At 38.5% G+C, this 5,872-nt stretch overlaps 1 long non-coding RNA gene across 1 annotated transcript; it reads left to right on the top strand.

Moving 5' to 3' along the window:
• The first annotated feature begins 1,348 nt into the window (after positions 1 to 1,348).
• LOC120638664 lies at positions 1,349 to 4,778 on the top strand. The gene is made up of 3 exons (XR_005660505.1): positions 1,349 to 1,452; positions 2,679 to 2,765; positions 4,634 to 4,778. It is a non-coding gene; the product is annotated as an uncharacterized LOC120638664 (long non-coding RNA).
• The last annotated feature ends 1,094 nt before the right edge of the window (positions 4,779 to 5,872 follow it).

Below are 5,872 nucleotides of genomic sequence, written 5' to 3' on the forward strand. Positions count from 1 at the left end.
TGTGGGACAGGAACAGGAATAATCCAACCTGATTATCTTTTACGTACCCCAGTGTTTAGTATTGTGCCTGGGTACATAATAAGTGCTTTATAAATACTATAAAAAAGTGAAGATCAAGGTGGGCTAGTGGGAGAGGTGGAGAAGAAGACTTTTGAATTCTACACTGGCTGTCTCTAATCTTGATCTATGATTAGCTTTGTAGAGCCTCTGCCCTGCCTATACCTTCAAGACTACTGTAAATTTCAACTCTCCTTCTCTTGGCTCATTTATCTCTTTAGGCCTCATTCAGAAACTGTTCTCTTCCCTTGCACATAGTGGTTGCCCTTTTATAAACCTTTGGCATAATGAAAATTCCACAGAAGCTGAATCAAAGGGTTCCATTTATTCATGATAGAGAGGAAAACATCACGTGGCTTAGTGGAAAAAGCACGGGCTTGGGAGTCAGAGGTCATGGGTTCTAATCTCTGCTCCGCCACTTGTCAGCTGTGTGACCTTGGGCAAGTCACTTAACTTCTCTGTGCCTCAGTTATCTCATTTGTAAAATGGGGATGGAGACTGTGAGCCCTAAGTGGGACAGCCAGATTACCTTGTATCTACCCCAGCTCTTAGAACAGTGCTTGGCACATAGTAAGCGCTTAACAAATACCAACATTATTACTTCTAGGGAACATGTCTACCAACTCTGTTATATTGTACTTTCCCAAGCACTTAGTAGAGTGCCCTGCACACAGTATTCATTCATTCATTCATTCAGTTGTATTTGAGCGCTTACTCTGTGCAGAGCACTGTACTAAACGCTTGGGAAAGTACAATACAAAAATAGACATATTTCCTGCCCTCCATGAGTTTATAATCTAGAGGGGGAGACAGACATCCGTACAAATAAATAAATGGCAGATATGTACGTAAGCGCTATGGAACTGGGAGGGGAGAAAAACTAAGGGAGCAAATTAGGGCGATATAGAAGGCAGTGGGAGAAGAGGAAGGAAGGGACTTAGTCTGAGAAGGCCTCTTGAAGGAGATGTGCCTTCAATAAAGTTTTGAAGGGGGGGAAAGTCACTGTCTTTAGGATTTGAGGAAGGAAGGCATTCCAGACCAGAGGCAGGGCATGGGCTAGGGTTTGGCAGTGAGACTGAGGCAGGCTGGGTTGTAGAAGGTAAAGGAGCGAGGTGAGGTAGGAGGAGGTAAGTGAGTGCTTTAATTGTTTAATTATATTATTTACATGTTACATGTAATATTCTCTTGTTTACTGATTACAAACAGGAATTCAGGTTCAATCTAATTGGAGGTACATGTCTCTAATCTTGGTAACACTTCTTTTTCTGTGCTGGACACCCGCCTCCGCCTCTGCCTCCCCATGGTAAGCGGGGCTAAGCAGCCCACAGCAGCCGCTGCTCCACAGCCCTCGCCACCCGGGACCCTGCGGCCACCATTTTCTCTCCGGACTGAACAGTAAGCACTCAATATATATGATCAATTGATTTTATTGATAATGCCATTATCCTTCCTGTCCCTCAAATGCAAAACCTTATTGTCATCATGGATTCCTTGCTATCTTTCAGCTCTCACATTCAAATTCCTGCTAAATCCTACCGATTCTGCCTACAAAACATTTCCCAGCTTCAGCCCTTCCTCTCCGCTCAAACAGCTACTATTCTCATCCACGGTCATAGCATGGTTAAACTGCTGAATCAGCTTCTTTGTTGGCCTACTGCCTACAACTTCTCCCCACTCCAATTTATACTGTTTCCTGATGCACAGCTAATCTTTTTGAGGTGTTACTCGACACATATCTCTTCACTCCTCAAAATCTGCAATGTCCGTCCATCTCATTCCATATCCAATAATTCTTCACCATCAACTTTAAGGTTCTCTAATTGTTCTCTATAATTTATAGATTGGTTTTCCTCATCCCCTACTCTTTCCCAATTTGCACTCTGCATTGCTCTTAATCAAATCTTCTATCTGAACTTCAGAGATTCCTGCCTCTGATCCCTTACTCTCACTATTCTCCTGGTCTAGAGCTCCTACCTGCCCTTAAATCCCCCAAACAGGAGTTCTGCCTATCTTCAAAGCAGCATAGTCTAGTGGAAAAAGCATGGGTCTGGAAGTCAAGTGACTTGATTTCTAATCCTGGCTCAGCCACTTGTCTGCTGCATGACCTTGGGCAAATCACTTGACTTCTCTGTGCCTCTGTTTCCTCATTTGTAAAATAGAGATTAAATCATACTCCCTCCTCTGATCCCTGTATGGGACAGAGATTGTTTCCTGCATAATTATCTTGTGTCTACCCCCATAGCTTTATATAGGGCATGGCATATGATAAGCACTTAACAAGCACCATTATTAACTACCATTATTAATTCAAAGCTCATTGAAAACCTCACATTCTTCAGGAAGCCTTCTCTGAATATGTCACAACACCTTGGTCACATCAACTCAACAGCCACCCATAACACTTAGGCATTTCATTTTCTTAGCCTTAGTACCCTTGTGTTTATGCTTGTTTTATTTGGATTTTCATTTGTAAATTCAATTACTAATTCTTCTATTTCATTCTGATATAGTAATAATAATAATACCACAATTATTGTATAGCAAACAACTTCTGGTTATATCCTTGATCTTCTTCCTGCTCACTCTATTTGTAATGATTTTTGCCTGCCTTTCTCCCCCAGTGGATTTTGAGCTCCTTGAGGGAAGGATGATGCATGTCTTGCTCAAGCTGTACTTTTCCAATCATTTAATCCGGAGGCTCACATTAAGTATTATTATTGTTATTATTATTAATTATATTGTCAGTATTATTATTCTTATATTTGTTAAGCAATTACTACATGTCAAGGACAGATCTAAGTGCATGTGGCTCACAACCTAAGTAGGAGTTCTCAATAGATATCATTGATTAATTGAGGCAATAGAAAGAACGGACAAGCAGTTGTCTAAGGATGATGGGTAAGTTTTTTCATAGTAGGAAAGCATAAATGATTCTCTATGGAGAAAGAGAGTAAGGAGATAAGCAAGGAATGGGTAGGATAGAAAACAATCAGAGCAAGAGTTGTGAATGAATTGGGAAGAGAAAAATTGGGAATGGAGTGGGTAAAATAGGATTGTGGGTTAAAAGAAAGTTTAAGTAGAAGCTAAGGCTCTAAAAAGACCTATGAAGAAACAAATGTTTGAATGGAAGGGAGGTTATAAGGGGCATCTGAAAGAATGGGAGGCAATGTGGTTCATGAAACCATAAGGATTAAAATAGGAAGATGAAGAGACAGGAAGTAGATAGAAATGGAAGAAGTCACCTAGAATGAAATAATGCTGTAAAGAAAGATTCTGGGGAATTAAATGAAAAGAAAGCTTTGGATGGAAGAGGAGAGAGAGTGAGTGGTTTTCTCATAGTGGTAGTTTGGCCTAATCTCCGTTTTGTCTTTAAAATATAATCTAATCATGAAGGCACTGATGGAAAAAAATATTATAAGTAAAAATAAACATTCGACTGTGTGGAAATACCATTAGCTATTTGCTTTTAGATGCATATTGACTTACCTTGGTATATTGCATTCAATTATTAATTTGGTAAATTATTCCATTGCAATCACAATTCTCTGTGCTTAAATAACCCACTTCGGAAAGGAAATGACAATATTTCATTCTTGGCTTTGCTGAGGCTTCATATTTAACTCTCACAATAGTCTGGGAAGTAGACCTTCATTCTCTTAAATCCATACTTGGGCAACTGCCAGAAATTTAATAAAATATACTCAGATTTCATAAAATTCTAAACATAAAACATATATGGCATAATGTTAATCCTACTTTTTAAGGTCTTTTTAGTATTCTAGTGTGTGTGTATATCTTAGTGGAAACTACCCCCAAAGCCCTATTTAAGTATTGCAAAAAAACCCCACCCTCTAAGAACTTTATATTGTATAAGTTATGAGAACAAAATTATTTGATTTAACAGGCTATCAAATTAGGGGAAGTGGAAAGGTATTTTCCATTTCACACCCTTGTTTTAGGAATATTGATGCTTTTTTGTAATGTTGAACTCTTCCTTGGAACAGACAGATTACCTAGAAGTTGCCTAGTATATACATTTGATTTGTCACCCTTACTGACATATCCAGGCCCACGAGCTCTTAAAGTTAATGAACTATCAATTAACACCAAGATAAGGTTTCATTATCAAAACGATCAGATGGCTATTTGGAACCTGATGTAACTGTGAGTCATCACATGTTCCAGTGTCATTCAGGTCCAGCTATAGGCTCTCTGCCCATTTACCGGACACTGTAAAAATGCCTTTTCCCCAGGAAGCTACTTCTTTCATTTCTGAAGTTGAGGAATTATTTCATTTCATTAGCAATTGGTTAAGGGCTCTTAGAGAAATAGCTCTTTGATGTAAATAAATCTAATTGTGCCTATGGGGAAATTGAGTGTAAACAATATTTAAGCATGGTTTTGTTGTTCTGCCCACCTAAAAATATGAGTCAAGATGAGGAAAAGTATTGTATCTTGTTTACTTTTGATAAGATGAATCAGAGCAAGAAGAATTCAACATATAACAAAGGTGACCAGTTATCCCACTGCTAACAGAATGATCCAATTTTTGAACTATACATTCTTCTTTCCACAGAATATCTGCAGTCCCAACTCTGTTGCACATTTGAAAGTAAAGAGCTTAAATGAATATCCAGATCACTGCACCTGGCTAGGAATATCCAAAAGCCAATGAAAACCCTGAATAATTTTGTTTACTGAGATATTCAATAAAATATCCCATAAAAGCAGTGTATAATGAAAATTTTCTATGATTAAATCTTTCCTATTAAATACTTTTTTTTTTCCAAATTTGAAAACATTTTTTAAAATTTTTACCCAGTGCTGATGAAATCTGACAACATACCTTACCATGGTGGGTTCAAACTGAAGTTATTATACTTACCCCAAGTAACTATATCATTTCTTGTGGTATTTGTTATGTGCTTACTATGTGCCAAGTACATAGTACTCTTACTATGTGAGCAGCAGCATGGCTTAGTGGAAAGAGCACGGACTTGGGAGTCAGAGGGTGTGGGTTCTTTTCCCAGCTCTGCCATTTATCAGCTGTGTGACATTGGGCAAGTCACTTAACCTCTCTGTGCCTCAGTCACCTCATCTGTAAAATGGGGATTAAGACTGTAAGCCCCACGTGGGAGAACCTCATTACGTTATATCAAACCCAACACTTAGGACAGTGCTTGGCCCATAGTAAGCCCTTAACAAATACCATCATTATTATTACTGTAGTAAGCATTGAGGTAGATACAAGATAATCGGGTTGGTTACAGTTTCTGTCGAACATGGGGTTCACAGTCTTAATCTCATTCAAGAGACTTGCCCAAGTTCACATAGCAGATGTTTTGGAGTCCAAATTAGAATTCAGGTTCCCTGACTCTCAGGTCCATGGTCCTTCTACTAGACCATGGTGCCTCTCATAATCATATAAAGTATATTTGAATTATTTAATGATATAACTGTCTTTCATATTCAAAAATAATTCTCCTGACAATGAAATCCTATCCTTGGGTATTGGTTAGATGAAAAGACTATTGCATAACTCGTAATCAGTTCTACGGTATATGCCAGGAAAGACTGCCCTTCGCCATGTGGATGGATTTGTTAATTATAGTGCCAGCTGCTGCTTTAAAATCTACCCTTTGTTATCTTGTTTTCTCTAAGGCTTCTGTTCAAGGAGATATATTTGTCACCTGTTTGCCACACCCTAGGTTAGTTTGTCTGTAGCAACACGCTATGATTCCCATGGCTATTAGCTTTCCTGTCCCAATTAATCTTAACAATGATGTTCAATAAATGAAAGGAAATAACTTATTCT

This window comes from Ornithorhynchus anatinus, chromosome 10, assembly GCF_004115215.2.
Source record: "Ornithorhynchus anatinus isolate Pmale09 chromosome 10, mOrnAna1.pri.v4, whole genome shotgun sequence".
In the NCBI taxonomy this organism is placed as follows: domain Eukaryota; kingdom Metazoa; phylum Chordata; class Mammalia; order Monotremata; family Ornithorhynchidae; genus Ornithorhynchus; species Ornithorhynchus anatinus.